Source organism: Aythya ferina, assembly GCF_964211825.1.
Source record: "Aythya ferina genome assembly, chromosome: 2".
NCBI lineage: Eukaryota > Metazoa > Chordata > Aves > Anseriformes > Anatidae > Aythya > Aythya ferina.
Genome location: NC_140297.1, coordinates 34,015,092 through 34,034,057, shown reverse-complemented (window position 1 = coordinate 34,034,057; position 18,966 = coordinate 34,015,092).

Below are 18,966 nucleotides of genomic sequence, written 5' to 3'. Positions count from 1 at the left end.
ACACTTCTTATGTGGTTCCATAGCTGTTGTGGGTTAATATCAGCATGGGAAAGCCATTACTCAAAGGAATGGCACTGCCAGGCCACAGTCTTGACTTCTGCCACAAGTCACTTTTTCTCACCACCTCCCATGTGTGTTGGTATTGACATTTGAGCAGCTGGGGGGAGGATCTGATTGGAAACCAACCTGGCAAAGGAATGTAATAAAAACAGGTTTCAGTGGGATCTATTCTACGATCTGACTCTCTGCATGGCTGCCCAAACATTTGTGTCAGTGTGATGATGCCTGATTCCAAGGACTGCATAAATAATTAAATAAAAATAAAAACTGCAAATAAAAAAACCTGTCATTATGACAAACATGAAGAACATTTTACCTCATCCCAAAATAGCATTCAGTTCTCACTTCTCCAAAGTAGCACATACTCTTGAAACCAGATTAAAAAAATAGAAGGTTTTAAGAAATTTAAGTGTTCATCACTTTTCATAACAAAAAAATCTTGTAGCTAAATTCAATCTGAATTCATGAGGACTTCTGACTCCTCGCGCTTTCATCTTTCACATTATATTTTGGACATGTTTGTTATTCCCTAAATGGTCTTTTTAGCCAGCCCTACCCACTGCTCACAGAAAGCCACTGCACATGTTTTATGCTGTTGTAACTCCTGTGGTTTTGAAAGGACTCCTCTTGCCTGATGCCCATGAAAGAGAAAAGAAAGTCAAGCTGAAGATTTTTGGAGTCTTAGACAACTGTTAGTATGTATTTTGCCATCTGAATAGGTAAGTCCACACCGGCCATTTTTTTATACTAAGCAATTTGAATAGGTTGCAAGATCCTTTGGACTACAAACTTCATGAGATCCTAACCTCTAGAAGTCATAGCTTTTGAAAAGGGGTTTGGTGTGTGGGCTAGCTACAACCTTCACTGCTCTTTGGTCTACCAAAATCCTCTGCAGGACCAAAAGTCTGCCAAGAGTCAGCAAAGCAAAGATTTTCTGGCTTCTTACAATGATAAGAAATGTAGAAGGAGGAGAGTACTTTAACTTCCCTAGAATTCATTTTTGTTTCATATTTCATAGTTTTCTTATGATGTATGTATAGAGCAAATTTTGTGTATTGTTTTAGAGAAGCAGCCACAGGGGGTAAGGAAAATAACTGCCCATCAAAAGTGAAAAATCAATGTCACACAGAAGGAAAGTTGCTTTTTAAATTTTCTCAGTGTATGGTAAAATTACTGTAAAAGGGTGGATTTTGTTTACACTGAACTTAACGTCAACATTCCTATTGATTTCATTATGAACCTGGCACTGTCTCGTATCTAAAAGGAAAGACAGATGAATGGAAAATGCGGAAAATGAATTCTACCATCCCTCCTACCTTCTGTACAATTTGTTCACTCTCACCTTAGCCTTAGTCCCTCTCATCATGATTTGAGAAAACGTTTCTTAAAGTAGTACCATTAGATCAAAAGCTAGTAAGGTAAGAAACATATATAACTTGTTGAGCTTTTGCAAGGAAGAAAACCAGTCAGATGGTATAAGAAAGGGATAATTTACTGGTCCCATACATTAGATGACATCTGCTTAAAATCCCTTGTTTGCCATTGACAATCCCTTGTTTGCCATTGACACTCAGTTCATTGCCAGGGGACGAAGTCACTCTGCCTGTTGTGCCAGTTCTTCCTTTGAATTAGCCCCTTAAGCACTAATAATCTTGATAAGCCTGGGGTAACAAGAAGAGAATAACTGTGAAAGGTCACAAACTATACAATGGGAACATGTCTCTAAATCCTTCTAAACTGCCATTCTCAAGTAAGGAAGAAAAAGGTCACACGAAAAGAATCCTTACATTACACTACAGTAAATCAAGGCTACTGCACAGCCTTGAAGAGAAAATGAAATACCAGTGAAAATTTTGCCTTACCCTTATTTTCTTCCTTTTTTGGGATCTGGAATGACTTTATTAAATCTGAAGTAGTAATTTACGCAAAATAGAAAATATTACTTTTTCACTGTAAATGCTCTAAAAAAATCAGGAATGGCTCCTGGTGTTTCTAGATTGCAGGACATCTGTGATAGCTGACTGGCTTTCTCAGTTTGCTCAGAAATTGAATTGTAAATGATAGTCTAGAATGTTTCCTGCTAAAATTGGGCACATCTAAAGAGATGTCAGATTAGAATTTTACTGTATATCACCTGACATGTAAATGATCATTACAGGGAACCATCAGCTCTTGGTGTCCCTTGCCCTGGAGCTTGGTAGCAGTGTTGATGATGTTACACCTCAAACAGAAGTGCCCTGGGGCCAGGGACTGCCATCATCAGGGCCCAGTCACCACGATATACTTCCACAAAGTAGATAACTAACAAGCCACAATGACTGTCTTTCTGAACCACAGCTTCATTGTCTTGAATATTGTCCTCAGTGGCATAGATCTCTTCTTCCTGATGCAGAAAAGAAGACTAAATTCTTCAGCTCTACTATCTGTATCTGTATCATAGACACTAAATATATTATATTACAGTATAATTTCAGCTGTACCATACATCAGCTATACTGGCAGTGACAAAAGCACTCCGTGGGAGGAGGGGGGAAACTGGAGCTGGTTGGCCATCTTGGGGCATTCCCACCGCTCTGTGGTTCAAGCTCCATCCAGATAATCCACAGCAAAGCTGCCAAAAACTCAACATGTTGTTTTACAGACCCAGAGCAAAGAGGAATCTGTTCCTGTCTCTGCTGTGGTGCTGACAGTAACTATAATCACACTCTGTTTTCTAGTGGAGAAACTCTTGCATAGGTGAGGCATCTCTAACAGAAGTTTTAGTCTTGGCTCTGAAAGGAGCCACACAAGGGTCTTGGGCACTTCACATGGTCTGGAGTTATTCTTAAATATTCACCAAAGGGTCACTTTTTGAGTGCTGTCTTGAGATGTACTTCTCTTCACGTTTCCGTTTCTCCAGCTTCTTGCACAGTATTGTCTTAGATGTGGAAGATCTTCAAATAGTAGGTGCCTGCACCGTGTTTCTGAGTAGTCTTGTTGTCACTGGTGGTAACGCTATGCCTACACAGCAGTGAAGCATGCGAAGACATCCACAGGACCAGGGTTCCGCTATATAAAGCTATTTTTAAGGTATGGTGTCTGAAACCTTTACTTTCAATGCACATTTCTCAGCATATGCTGAGCTGGCAGACGTAGGTGTCTCTTTTTCAGGCAGAATTTTATGCAACATAGGAGGAATATGTTAAATGTTTCCTGGAAATAAATGGAATCTTTCCAAGAGCCTGAGCACCAGAAGAAAAAGACATGTGATACGCTGACATAAAAGATCATGCTTAGGCAAAGAAAACAGTTGGTTTTAGGTAAGTAATGTAGTATTATCCTATTACAAATAACCAGTCACATTCTCATGGTTTGTGTCATTTCTCTCTGCTGATTTCTAACTTTCCAGTCTTGTGTATTTTATTCATTACAGTTAGTTTACAGTGCTGAAAAAAATCTCTTTTTTCTTTAACAACTCATACCATGTAGGTAACATTTCTCCTAATTAACAGTAGTGCCCACACAATTTGACTTTTCAGCTTGGTGGTCTTATCATTGGGCTGCAACAGAAGGTTAGGATTATTGTTGTTGGCAGTTTTCTCGTGTCTTTTTTTTTTTTTTTAATTATTGTTTAGTAAGCGATTGAGCAGATGAAAGAATTAGGTTTGCTTCAAATTGCTGGGGTAAAATTTCAGAATTTCCGCTTGACGTGATAGGGTATTTATCATATGTTTTGAGCAGATGTTCAGGGATTATATTTATAATAATGTTTGAACTTACAGAATGAAACTGATTCAATATGGAGTATCAAGTTAAAAATGGCTTTAGAATCTATTTCTATGCATAGATGCTCAAAGATTATAGGAGAACAGATTTTGTCATACCAGCACCTCTTGTACCAAGGGATTTTTGCCACTGAGTTCAAGAAGATTGGGAAGAGGCCAGCAAAGTCCATCTTGTTGATTTTCCCCACATTGCGAAACTGTTTTAGCTACGGGTGCTCTAATAGCAGTGCTTGTAACTCTTTTGCTGGGAATGCTGATTGGAAAAGATAATACAGCTGGCATAAACATAAATCTCTCAACAAAGAGATTTGGAAGGGAATAGAAATCTTGCCTATTGGTAGCTAACTCCTCATCCATGATTCCATCTCTGCTCCTCACTGTTTTCCCAGCCAGTAATTCCAGAACTGAGCTATGCCCAACAAAACCAGACAAGCTTAAAGTGCTGGTTTGGGGGAGCTGGTGCCCCTGTGCACGCTGAGAGCTGGACTAAGGGTGTGTGGGCAACTTCTGCCAATGCTACTGTGGTGTGGGGCAGAGCTATAGCCTCCAGCACAGAGAGAAAGTAGTTCATCTGCTGACAGCCCCACAGCCACCTCTTTCTGTGCTAGGGAGTCCCAGCTCCACTGGTAGCATCCAAACAGCACTCTTCTCAGTTTCTCATCCAGCATGCAAATGTTGGACAGGGCGTGGGTAATTCTAGGTGCTCGGATGTGATTTGCAAAGAGGATGTCAATGGAAGTTAGCTGTGAGCATACTGCTGGCTACTGCTCAGGTAGACTCTTTTTGCACACTTTTAGGATGATTATGCATGCAGGACATTTTGGATCACAGATTTGTCATAATTTTTCTACTTTGAATTCAAGATACAGAGAATTTGGCATTTATTTTTATTTTTCTAGAAAACTCCTGGATTATTGTGCAGCAAAGTGTGCCTATGAATTTTGAAGGGATTGGTATGTGGTAGCATAGCCCTGTTAACAAGTATTCTTCGTTTACTTCCTGGGTGTGGACAGAGCTGGTTAAAAGGGAGAGCACTGCTGAACGTTACCAAGTTCATGGAGAGGAATGAACTTATGAGCTGGGTGCTGTGATGGCAGCAAAAGCATTGGATGGAAATAACTGTGGAAGAGAAGAATCCTTGTATATAAGTGGATATGCTGCTGATGTGATCTCAGCATGGTCTGGTGAGGTATATCCAACAGAAAAGAACAAAGCATAATGCCCTTATTCCCAGATGTTTGTGAGATTTCATTTAAATTTCATTCATGCCTAAGCAGAGATAGTCTGGTGCCCATCAGGGTGCCCAGAGCTGCCTGAAGTGGTCAGAGGGATGGAGAGCTTTGTGCTGGAGAGGAGCTGGGAAATGGATGCTGCGTTTAGGCTGGCAAAACAAAGCCAAGAGGGGACAAAGACTGCTGCCTATCTGCCTATCAGCAGTGCAAATATCTGAGGGGATAGCAATGAACGCATGGGAATAAACTAGCTGTGAACAGAAATGTGACTTCCAAACAAGAAAGTGCTTCCTAACCACGAGACAAATTTCCTAACCAGAAAAAAGCTTTATGCAGTGAGGTAGGTCAGATGCTGGAAGAGGTGCCCAGATTGCCATCAAATCTCCAGCACTGGAGAAGCACAAAACTTGACTGGATGAGACTCTGAGCAACTTGGCCCAGGTTTGAACTGGCTGGTTAAGCAGAGGGTGGCCCAGATGACCTCCAGAGGTGCATTCCACCCCAAAGATCCCATGTCCCATTAAAATGAGGACATTCCCAGACACTCTTCACAGCATGTTAGTGACAGGACGAATCAAAGAAAGGAAAACCTCTCAAAACTCAAACTGCTGTTAAGGCAGACCTTTCTGACACGTTTATTGTGCATGGTGGTGGTACGCAGGAAAGAGATCTGGGGACAAGGCTGTTTTTACCAGGTTTTGTGCCTTACAGGGAAGACACACAAGGACAAGGCAGAAAATGTTTAGCCATCTCTTTTTATATTTGGGCCTCAGTTTAGTAGCAGAAATGATGCTTTCCCTGCATTTTTTGAAAGAGGAACCTAGAAAATTACTTATTGATTGTCTTTATCACTTTGTTTCCTCAATTTATTTTTCACAAGATTCAGTATTTTTTGCAGGAGAGCTGAGAATGACCAAAGTAAGGAACAAAAGGAAGTGCTGAGGGTTGGAAAAAATCTATCATTTTTCAATGGAGAAGACTACAGATGAGGTAGAATGGGGATATAGAAAAGATAGGAAAAGGTAGGGAGGAAGGAAAAATTCAAAAGAGTATTCAAGAGGAGATGAAGAAAAAGGAAGCAGGGGAAGTAGAGTTTTGCTAGAAAGATTCACAAATTCTATTTATTCTGCAGTTTCAGTGTCAAAGTCTCTTAGCAATTTAAAAGGCGAAATGAAATGGGGAAGCATAGTGGACATGACTTTCACTTTTGAGTCATGGAATGACAGAGCTTGCAAAAGATGGGGCACTTGCCTGGGCAGAGTCAGCAAGAACAGTTTGTAACTCCTCACCCAGCGAGACTGCTGTTCAGCTGGGATGACCATCTCTCTGGGGGAGAGACACTTGAACCTTCAGCTCCATTAATTCCTGAGAGTAGCAGGAAAGATCCCTTAATCATTTGCAACTCAGTTTTCTGTCAGTGTTGTTCCACTGAAATAAAGACAGCCAGTTTGACTCCTCTCAGGGACCTCAAGCACATCTACCACACTGAGATGATTACTGCAGGTGGTAACTGTGTTCCCGATGTGCATTCACTGTTGGGAGATGCCAAAATTGCTTCAAGAAAAGAAGAGATTTGCCACATGCTCAGGGTTGTGTTTCCTACACACATACTTTGGTAAGAACTGTGCCTTAGTGGCTGGTGTGCATGGCCCTGTTTTCCTTGGGAAACTAATTTCTAGGTGTACTTGCTTTCACAAGTGCTTTGGGTTGGTACCAGATGATAGTTTGGCCACAGATTGAAAGGATCTGATGGCTGTGGTTTTGTTGTTATTGCCCAGTTGCACCCCAAAGGAAGCAGTGAAATAAATGATCCCCCATGAGATGGTGCCAAAGTGTGGGATCAGAGCTTAAGGCTCATTGTAAAATTTTGAGATGGATTCAGGAACAAACCGAGCTCCAACAGCATGATCCAGCATGATGCATGATCTGAATTGTGTTTGGCAGTGAGGGCAAGATATTTAGAAATTACACGTTTATGTCTATGCATGAAATTATGTATGAGAACGTGTATAGCGAGATGGCTTATTAACATGAAAATGGGCTTCAGTGCCTGCGAATGATTTTAGCCATGTGTAACTCACTGGCAAAGATCACAAAATCATTATTATAAATAATAATAATTATTTATTATTATCAATAAGTATTATTCCAATCTAATTATTATTAGGTTGGAAAAGACCTCCAAGATCATCTGGTCCAACCAGCCCCCTACCACCAATGTCACCCACTGAACCATGTCCCTAAGCACCATGTCGAGCCTTTCCTTGAACACCCCGAGGGAAGGTGACTCCACCACCTCCCTGGGCAATCAGTTCCAGTGCCTGACTACTCTTTCTGGGAAGAATTGTCTCCTAATTTCCAACCTGAACCTCCCCTGGTGTAACTTGAGGCCATTCTCCCTCTAGTCCTATCACAAGTGTGAGAAGAGGCTGACTCCCAGTTCCCCACACCTTCCTTTCAGGCAGTTGTACAGAGCAATAAGGTCTCCCCTGAGCCTTCTCTTCTCCAGACTAAACAACCCCAGTTCCCTCAGCTGCTCCTCACAGAACTTGTGTTCCAGGCCCTTCACCAGCTCTGTAGCCCTTCTCTTTACATGTTCCAGGGCCTTGATGTCCTTCTTGTAGTGAGGTGCCCAAAGATGTAGCATTAGATGTTTGGAAAAGGTCCTGGCAACTAAATTAGAGCAAACAAATCCTGGCCAAACTGTATATGAAATGGGAAAGCCTGGACAAGTGACTGAGCCAGTCTTCAGCACTGAGAGATAACCTGGCTTGTTTGGCTCATACTTGAGGAGAAAAGTCTCATAGTCTAAACCCATCTGTAGAAGGCACAGTCCACATCTGCAGCCCAGCACTGGGACATGCCCTTCTCATGTGACCCAGCAGAGATCAAGTCAACTCACGTAACATGCCAGATCCATCTTTTTTGTTGTCTCATGCTTTCATTGGAGAAGTCAAAGTTGCCATCAATGCTGTTGGAGAAACACCAGCAGTCCATGATAGGATGGTCCTTTCTTCCTACTTTAACCAGTTTTCAGAAGGACTGGCAGTGATGATGGGCACAGGATGGTCTCCGTGCACAAGAAGGCAGGGGATGATGTGGCGCTGGAAACACTGGGAGCACCTGGCTGCACGGAGTCTTTCCAAGGAGAGTGTGGTCTGAGGTGACACACAGTGAACAAGGTCTTTACCTGAACATGCTGGTAAGGGGGAGTGTGGTGGCCAGTCTAGGAGGCACTGCGAGGTGTGGAAGTTCAAATAGGTGCTGCAGCCTCTGGGACAGATTTTGCTGGGCTGTTTTCTGGATAATAGGTGTTATAACAGATGTACCAGTAGCTTCAGTGTAATTACCTGTGTTGTAAGCATAGACTCCTTAAGCTCAAGGTCAGGGAAACTTGTGCTTCAGTTAGCCTATGTTTACGACAATGGCTAAATGCACATAAAAGTTAAACTGTGTAACTAAGAACCATTGTAATTGAATCCATCAAATGTTTACTTGATCCTGCTTAGTCCAGTTACCATTTCATTTGCTACTACATGCTCTCCAGACTAAGCTAGAATTATGGCCCTGTAATTTAGGGACCAGCTTTTACACCTGAATGCCTAAAAATATTGAAATTGTGATTATAAACCAAATTTATATGGATTGACTTTGCACCTCCACTACAGACAATGAAGAAACAGAAAATAAAGAACATGAGAAAAAAACTATTAGGAGAGATGTTTGCCTTCCAGCTGGTCTACATTCTTGTAAAAGCAATAATTTGCGTCAAAGTAATCTAAACAGAGCAATCAGCAAAGGAAATTAAAACTGTCATTCTCTGACATAGAATACCACTTGATGAGAATGCAGAACATCTGTAAGCTAAATCATCCACCTAATATTTCATTTTCATGCTGTCCTTTTTACAGACCTCACAATAGTGTTACTAGCCTATGGCTCTCCTCTGGCAATTAAATGGTTAGCACTGGTAAATTGTGTTCTGTGGTAATTGTGTATATTTATATGTAAAAAAATATATATTTTTTCATATTCTCTTGAAAAACAAACAGGATAAGCTGTAACTGGTAACTGCTTCCAGAATGTGAATTACTTTTAAAGTCTTCTGAGAAAAGAAAACAAAGCTTCAGGCCTCAGTCCTAGAAAAGCAAAAAGAACCCAAAGAAATAAACTCATTTGCATTTTACATGAGTATTTTTAGACAACATGTTTTGCTTATCATTCTTACCATTTTATTTAAAAATGTAAGGTTATACATATGTTAAAAAGGAAATTAAAAAAAAATCCTCCAAACAATTCAATCAACACATGTACTCATTTTGGCCTGGCTGCTTACATAGTTCTAGAAAAGAATAACTTGGCATGTGAAGAAGTTAAAATATTCCCATTTTAATACTCTTTATCCATCCATTTTAGCTTTGATTTCAGGCAAGTTTACATGAACTGTTTCCTAGACTCTCTTAGAGTTGCTAAAATGTTTTCTTCCACCTCTCGCTCTGCAAAAACAACCAACTTCATGCTCGGACTTGAATGGATCTTACCTTGACTAACATTTTCATCACATTCTCCGACTTAACAGAGAAGCTGAAGTGCAAGTTAGTCAAGGAAATGTTCTCTTTACTACTGTTCCAAAATGTAAAGAAAAATACCCTCCCCACTCCTTGTGACAAAATGGCAGTGGAAGTGTAGGCTGCTGGACCAGCCAGGGTGCTGCCAAAAGGGATACTCAAAGATGGGAAGAATGAGAAGATCCTCACATCTCTTCTCCCCACTCTATTTGGGCTTCCTCAGACAAACCTTGCCAACTTTATGCCCTGCTTGTTGGTCCCTGAAAAAAAATAACTCGGACAGATAAGCCCATTTTGTTCTCTGCTGTGGGTGGGTTTTTAGTATGAATCCTATCAGGAGGATACAATGCCAGTATCGTCAGGTGTACAGACCTTTCAGTGATAAGAAATTCCAGAGAGCAAGAGGCTAAATGCATATTAAATATATTTTTTTTCTTTCTATACTTGATTTGCTGAGTTTGAGCCTCTGGGGAATATTTATCTGTTTTTCTAAGTCTATCATCACAAGGGATAAAAATTTCATTATTATTATTACAATTATTACCATTATTACTGTTAACATCAAAAGTGCACCTGAAACACTCTGAGGATATTATGGCTCTAATAGTGGCATTAATAACACTTAATAAAGTACTGGGAGGTCATGAGGTTCTGAAGTGGGTGAGACTGAAAAGAAATGCTTGCCCTCAGCTTGCTTGTAGTCATTCATCCTGAAGATAAATTGCCTAAGCAGGAAAATAGAGATTTGCTAAATTATTTCAGTATAAAATGTGTGGGGAAAATTACTGGCACAGTATAGTTAAATACCCTATCAAGCAAGCATAAGGACTTCAAGCCACCCTTCAACTCCATAAACATCTTGGCCAGTGTTAGTCCAGTATATCCGGGTTTTTGGTCCATAACATTTTAAATGTTTATTTTCTCTTTCTGCTATTCGTGGTGCTAATATACAGTAAGGATTAATGAGAATTATGTAATCTTCAAGAATTGAAAACACCTCAAGAAAAGTATAATTCTGTTTCTTGGCTGCATTCAGCCTTCTATTGTGTGAGGGAGCCTAGGATCCTCCATTTTGGTAACATTACTGCTGTGTTCAGGTATTAGCAAATGAGAAGGAAGAGATGTTCAGAGGCGTAAATAACAGTGATAGGTCCATTTCCCATGCACGTTAAAACTGCTTTTACCTTTTCCTTTAAATAACAAGCAGTTTAAATGAAATCAAACTCCAAAACCAAATTTTTCCTATTTCAGATTTTAGAAATCTTATAGAGATGTCTCGTGCTTTAGTTTTCCTAAGTAAAATTCTTTTAATAATTGTATATATTACAGGAGAAACACAATTTTTAGTTGCCTTTCTACAATTTATAATGTTTTCTAAACTGTCGCTAATATCTTTACATTAAGCACAAGTCTTAATAAGTTCAGCTCCCTGTCACTCTCTTAGAGCCCTGCAGCCTCTGAGAGGGTTTGTCAGTCTTTTATTCCATCCTGGCACATTGTTCAGAGTGCCACAAGCAGAAAGTGCTCTTGACTGAGACACAGAATGATTCCCATTCCAATGATACTGGTCACCAGAAGCTCAAAGGTGAAAGCAGATGCAACTAAATCCAATGTTAACATTCCTAGAGTATGGTATTCTCACATGTTTATCGTAGCCCTCAGGTAACCTGCACTATCTGAATGCCAATAATTATAATTAAGTCATGAAATAGTTATTAAAAAATGTAGAACTACCATGCAAGACAGGGTGGAGAGGCAAACTTTTTAGTACGTGTATGACCTGAACTGCTTTTCAGGGGCTCTTGCAGCTTTATTATTATTATTATTATTATTATTATTATTATTATTATTATTATTATTATTATTACTTTTTCCCCAGGTAGGTTGTACTTAAGTAATTAAAAATCTAGTGGTTACCCAGAAGATTGCCAAAGGAGACTCCAAGCAGAATACATTCTCCAGAGCAGTAGTGTGTACATGTACTCTTCATAGCTAAGCTTGGACATCCTCCGGAAAATCAAAGTGATGCACATGAAGATTTTTAGGCAGAGAGGCTTTTCTGACATTCACATAAGAGTAGAGGAAATGTTTCACCTTCAATGTCATATTCTTCACTCCCTTAACACAGCTGCTGACATGCTCCTTTCAGCAGTGTGCTTCTTCTAACAGTTCTTAATTATGCTAGGGGAGGGAGGGGGACAGTTGGTGCTGTTCATGAACAGCCACTTGCATCAGTGAGCCTGTGGTGATATACTGCCTTGAGTAACAAAGAGGAACTACACAGGGGTATGAATTTCCAAATTTTTAAACTACCTAGCTAAACAAAAGTCTCTGTAGAGTTGATCAATTAATGTATTCTTGGTATTTCCTTGCAGTTTATTGATGTTTTGGGGAGCAGTGTTGAATCTTTGACCAAAACAAAGGAATGACACTGTGTCTGAGTGAGTAAACTGGTAAATAGTCTTGTAAGCCTTTTCTCAGATTGAACTTTGATGTGCATTTAACAGAAGTCCCCCCAACAAATGCGGTGAGACACAGATTTCATCCACAACAGTTTCCAGATCTGGTTTGTGCTTGTGCTGCTGATGGAGAGGAGGCAAAAGAGGGAAACAAGATGAAGAGGGTTGGGGTTAAACAGTGCAGGGTTGGAGAGACTGTTATTTATTAAATTTTTATTTATTTATTTATTTATTTTTGTGTAGACCTTCCTTAACACCTGAAGCTACAGCCTCTGTTTTAGCTAGTGCTGGAGGGAGGGCTACTTTTCAGAGGGGACTCTGAAGAGAAGATATGGACAGTTTTGAGCCAGCTATCCCCAGCAGACTCACCAGTCAGGTCATGGTGGTCCTTGGGTGACCTCTGGCAGCCTGGCTTAGAAACTGGACAGAGACCAGGTCCTGAGCCTGGAGCCTGACATCTGCAAGGATGCAGTCACGCCTGCGGATTGCATAGCTGAATTTAACTCACTCCTATAATTCCAGTGGTAAGGACTGGTGAGAAGTCTCTGCTTCTGATGCTTCCCACAGACTTTTTCTTGGCTGATCCTCTGGCAGTGGCCCAAAACCAACAGTGTATTCTAACACGTCGGCAGGGTTTGTCAGCAGAAATTTAGGGAAAAAAAAATAACCATCAGTGTTGCTCATTTTAATCTTTCAGAAGATTTCAGAGTGCTGAGCAATGAGACTTAAAGTGTTAGACGAGGAGCAATAAGGAAAGAGTGATTATTAACCACGTCTGATGAGAATAACATTGCAGATCCTGTCCCAAGTTGCGTGGATTTGTAGTAAGCCCCTGGCCTCATGGTTTTGCATATCGTACTATTTCAAAATTCATGAGACCATTATTTTTCTTTCACTAAGCCCTATTTTTCATGGTGTCTACCACACAAACCACCCAGAAACAGCTCATAATTTACCAAGTCTCTGTGTTGACTAGGTCATGTAACCACACCTGCCTTCACTGCTACCCTCTGTCACTTTTCCTATCTCTGCATTTGGCTTCTGCCTTTTTGCTGTATCTCAGATCATAAAATCTGTGGGGGAAAGTCAACTTCCATGTGAGTTATACACTGTTATTTGCCATGAGATTTACTTCTGGATGGGGTCTGCACACTATCCTTTGATATCAGGGGAAAGAAAAGCACTATATAGGCCTATCTGAAAGGTTTAGGGACAATTAACACTTCCTAAAAGGTGAGCAGGACAGCCTGAAAATCTTAAAATCTCCTTTATTTGCTCAGGCAGCACTACAAACTGTTCAGAGTGACAGGACTATGGGCAGTAAGGACCTGGAAAGCAAAGAAGTCTCCCGTGTGTGGAGCCTGTACTGAGACCTTTATGCAATAAAGCAGGAGACTAAGCAAAAAAGACCTAGCAGTAGTGCTGTAAGGATGTATAATTCATATTCTGAGTTAAAACTGTGTAAGCAACCTCAAGTAACCTGGTTAAGAGCCATTAACAAAGATGCTTTGAGAGGTATCATATGTGGGTCTACAGTGTTGCCTAAGTAAACCAGACAGGAGAGAGCAATTGGACTTGGTCCTACCCTCTCAATGTCTTTCTTGGGGATGAGACTTATTCCTGTCTTCTTTTGACCCCATGAGATGAAAGATCAAGTTTTGTGCCCATCTTGGAGACATAATTCCTTGCTCCAGTGTCCTTGTGGTGGTTCTCAGAAAAGCCAATGTGTGATTTACTAGAAGGTGTACTATCTTTTCAGAGGGGTCTTCCCCTAAAAACACCAGAGGGTAGGGCTGTGATGAGACAAGGCTTTCTTCCTCACATTTATTTTTCCTGTGGAAAAACAGAGGATCCAGGTCTGTGTCATTCTGGATTTATACCAGTGTGTATGCCCGAGGGCTCCTCTGTTGTTGACCATCCTGTTTTGCTGGGACCACACCACAGGAGATGCGGTAGAAGATCAGCTCCAAAAACCACCTAATGAAAAGGAAAATAATGTCATCCAGTACTTTTATTTGTACCGTGCAGTCTGAATCCATGCTGACTACACAACACAGCATGAGCTCTCTCTTTACCTGTGTAAACTCACTGCCTTGTTCCAAGGTGCACACATTATTAAATGAAGACCAAAGGGTTGGGTGAAGGGTGAGGGCAGCAGCCCAAGTTCCAATTTTCCCTGACTCACTGCTGCATCCTGGCCACGTTCTCATGTGGCTTCTAAGCAAGTAACTTTTTCTGCTGACTCACAGTCTTACAAAGTGTTTTTACCTCATGACTGATCCTTTATTTATTTATTTATTTATTTATTAATCCAGAAACAAAAAACGGCAAACTCATGTCTGATTTCTGCTCTCTTCTGCCCTGGGGAAAGTTGCTGGGTCATAGAAAATGTGAATTCTGCTCTGCTTTATATCACTTCCTGCTTTTTCTTATTTTCCTTTCATACGAGTGTTATCTCTGGGATATGGGAACCTCCACAGCTGCCCTGGGGAACCTCCAGCTGTCTCACTTACTCTCTGTCCTGTTAACCACCCGTTACCCTGCTAGAGGACAGCTGTCAGGGCCTTTCGGGGATTTCATTCAGCACAAACTGCTGCAGTAAAAAGGCGCTTGTAATATTCCTGCTGCCTTTGCTGCTCTTACTGTAAGTTGCAACAGCTTGCACAGCCTGTTTCCACACACGGTCACATGGTAAATCCCTGTTGACATCAGTGGATAAGCTTTCCAGAGCCTGCAGCCTGGCTCCAGCAGAGCCAGTGCAGGAACCCAGGACCTGAGCTGGGTTTTCTTGACCCAGTGTTAGGGAACTCCTGGGATGTGTGACATCTCTGGGGCAACCCCACTTCATCTGCAGAATGAAGCCTCTGAGCTTTGCAGTTTGCTGCAGAGGCACCGTGCAAGAGGGATGTATTTTCGGCTGAATCAAGCAGTATGCACTGAGGCAGATTGGCATCGTAAACAAACCTTGAGGCTCAAATCCCACATATAACAATCCAAGTGCCCACGTTGGGCAGTGATTTATTTTTCTATTTATCTTGTGTTTCAAAGAGAAAAGATGTTTTTACATCTGAAATTTTGTGGAAAGCCTCTCTATCTAAACCCATGAGGTTTCTCACAGTAAAATAGTGTAACTAATGCCATGGCACATCAGCTACCTGACGGTGCCAGAGCTTGGCCAAGTGTTTAAGTCTAGAAGTCTGTGTACGTGGAAGGTGTTGTCACTGTCTACACTGGAGGGGTAAGGAAAAGTTATTTTCAGTGTTAGGCTTGTGGCTACATCTTGATTAAAATTAAAAAAAAAAAAAAAAGCAAAACAATACAAGTACAAACCACACTGCTATTGAAAAACAGGAGTTCATATACATGCTGAGGAGCCATCAAAGTTTAGCTGCACTTGAAACACAATCCCTGATTTCCTCTGTACAAAGCCTGGTATCACAACTGCCTTTTGTCATCTTTACTTCAGCCCCCTCCTCCCTGCTCTCTGCCCAGCTGGCCAGTCCTGACACAGCCCACAGCTGTCATAACACTTATGCACATAGAATATTTAGAAGGATGGGTGTCTTGATGTGAGCCAAGCCTACTGTATGTGAGGTTGAGAGTAAAGCTGACTGGTCAGGAAGGTGGGGGGAATGTGAATGGAATTTGGCAATTATTGTTGTGTAATTTCCAAATACCCTAAACACGGACAGAAGAAGAAAATGAGTTGGTTTTTGGATTTTTTTTTTTTAATTTTTTTTTCAGTTTAGACCACACTTGCCAAACATTGGACGTCAGAAGCAATAACTTCAAAGCAGTGCATTAAGGTAAGATGTCACTGGAAGAGGCGTGCAGGATGAGCAGAAGTTCTCTGGGCAGTGTAGCATTGCACTAAGATGTGTGTCCACTGCAAGTGCTCCTTGTGGAGCCCTGCACAAAGCACTGCTGTTTTCGCATCCTGTTGTGTTTCAGAAAGCCTCTCTCAGTCTCCTTGAAAGAGACTGAAGTGGTTTCACTCTCATTGCTTTGCAGATGCCAATGGTTTGCTTGGTTTCAATGGAAAAAGGGAAAAGCAAGCACCATCCATTGACCAGAAATCAAATGTACCTGCTAAGAGAGAAAAGAAGAAGCTGCAAGTCTTTCTTGCTGAAATAAGTTGACCTTATTTCCTGGGAAGCCTGTGAGGAGAAAAAAAGGAATGTTAACCCCCTTATCTCTCTTCCCAATTTCCTAAGCCCTATTATCTGATTTGCACAGTCTCAAGATGACTCACTCATCTGAAGCTTTGTGTTCGGCACCTCTTGAGAGCCATGGTTGGTCAGTATAGCATAAGTGTGCTAAAGGAGAAATGCAAGAGGAAATGGTTGTGATTTCTCTAGAGCGAGAGCTGGAGCTGTTGTTCAAAGCGTTCCAAGATTGTGCAGGGTCCTCTCCTGCTTCCTTTTTCTATGAAAGAAACTGTGATGAGCTGCACTGCATCCTGAGCATGAAGAAGTGGTGATCCCTGGCTGACTCAGTGGCTGCTAGCAGTAGCAATATCACTGTAATTAATCAGTCAGTCCCCAGTAGATTACCTACAGTCATTCTCTTTGTTGTGCAGGAAGGGAATTCAAGGTGCAGGGAAGCTGCTTTGTCCAAAGACATAAGGAATGAATGTCAAAGCCCCCAGGAAAATCCTTGAGGCCAAATGCTATTTTCAAAAGTACACATTACAAGTTATTTACATCTTAGAAATTATTTAACTGATGTTTCACACTCATCTTTACTGATTTTTCAAGCCACGTGAGAATTTTAATTTTGATATTTAATGTTCAAATTAAAGGTAAGAAAACACGAGGCCTGGAGGTTAATCATAAAGTGCAATGAACCCGAACCCAAGGGTAACTTACTGCCTGTTTTCTACAAATGGTGTTTCAATGACTAGAGTTTCTTAAAGAAATAAACATACTATGATGTTTCATCTGCTGGATTAATAAGTAGATTTTGCCCTGGTAGCACAGACTAAGAGGGACCCCAGCTATCTCTAATCAGAGGAAAATCAGAGCACATTGCCACTACATAACAGATTTTTCTCAGCATCACCAAAAGCTGGACTCATTACAACTGTCTTGTTACAAAACCACTCTTCTTAATATTCACTCTATTACAATTGAGTGACAGGTGTTTGGAGTTTAAACACATTCATTTGGACTGTAATAAGCCTTTTGTCACAGAACTAAATTGTTATCCTCCATTCTTCCAACTCCAGAATTTGTTACAAGCCACACTTCCTGCCTACAACTTTTGAAAGATCCTGAGCTTTTTGAATTTTCTCTGTTAGCATAGACTCTATCTCAAACAAATGGAATTTTAATATTTATTGTTTGCAGGTCTGATGGGCTAGAGCAGAAGTTTCTCTCTGAAGGATATTATAGGAGCTACAGTTGGAAGATATTTAAGCTATACTGCAGCCTGCAAGTACCATGTATATTTCTCCCTACAGTTGTATTTTCAGAAGCCTGTCAGCACAGACACCAACTAAAACTGGACAGGACCCTAAAACAGTTTTTTTTTTTTTTTTTTTTTTTTTTTTTTTTTTTTTTTAAGAAGGTGCAATATGGATATTTCCTATGAGTGTGGCTGATGGCTTTGTCTCTGTATCACTTCTTCACTTCTCCCTGCCTGCGTACTACATTAGGTAACCATGGTTTTTTAGACTGGTTTTGGAGCTTTGGGACTTTCAAAAGGAAAGTTGTCCTGTTTCTTCATATTTTCCATGAAGCCAGGAATGCCACGTGTTTACACTGGCTGATCTCATGTCACATTGCTGGTCTTTGCTGCTGAATTCTTAACGTTTCAGTCTTTGCTGCTGAATTCTTAACATTCCTGCCCTAGTGGAAAACTCTCATTAAGAAAAACCAGGCTTCCCTGTCATGGCCAACAGCAAGAGTTAACTGAAAAATAATTTCACAAAAGCATGTTCTGGAGTGAGAATGATGGGACCATGTTGGTTCCCTAGCGCTGTGTGGTGGTATAAAACTCCCCTGGTTCTCATGTTGGCTTGGTCACACTCAGCCAGGGTTTTGATATCTCTGCAGGCACCACCAGCAGAAATTTCTGAGCAAAATTGGCCTGGCTTGCTGCCACCTCTTCATCTGTTGATGTTGTTTCTGAATTTCCTTAGAGTCAGTGAGATCACAGCCTCTAAACACTACAGCTTCCCAGCAGTATGCCGGAGGAAAGGACCCAGTCACTAATTCTTTTATAATGTTTGGCTTAATATCTGTTGAAATTAAAAACAAAGTCTATCCAGCATCATCCCCTCTGAAATAGGATGACCTTTTCCTTCAGTGCTCCAGAAGCTGGGTATGCTTGTCACAGCTCCCTGTTTGACATCTGTGGTTGTTTTTTGGTAGTGATGGGAACTGCATTTCGGTGTCCTTACAAGTATCCTGTACATGTATGTCAGGTATTGCTCTTGCTTTTTACCGTTCTGACTCTGAAATAATGGCACAAAATTTAGTGCACAAGATATGGTAACTCTCCCCTGGGATCTAGGCTTTGTGTAGGATTATTATGACAAAGAACATAATTGGCATCATGGACTTCAGTTTTGAAAACTTTACAGTGTCTTTTCTAGTGAATTCCACCCATCAGAAATCATGTTTTCAACAGCTCACTAAATTATCTTGGAGCCACCCTCTTAGGAAAGACTTTCTCATTCCATTCTTCTGGAAATGGAGCCATCAAATACTCTTCTGGAAATAGTAACCTAGCAGGAGCAGATGTTACTGGTTCTCTGGACTCTCCCTAACTAACAAGCGAATCTTTTCACTCCTCAGTGTGTTACAGTTTTTCTCTAGGTTAAATTACGCTCAGCTATTTCTGCTCAGTGTAACTGGCATTGCGACAGCTGGCTGGTTTT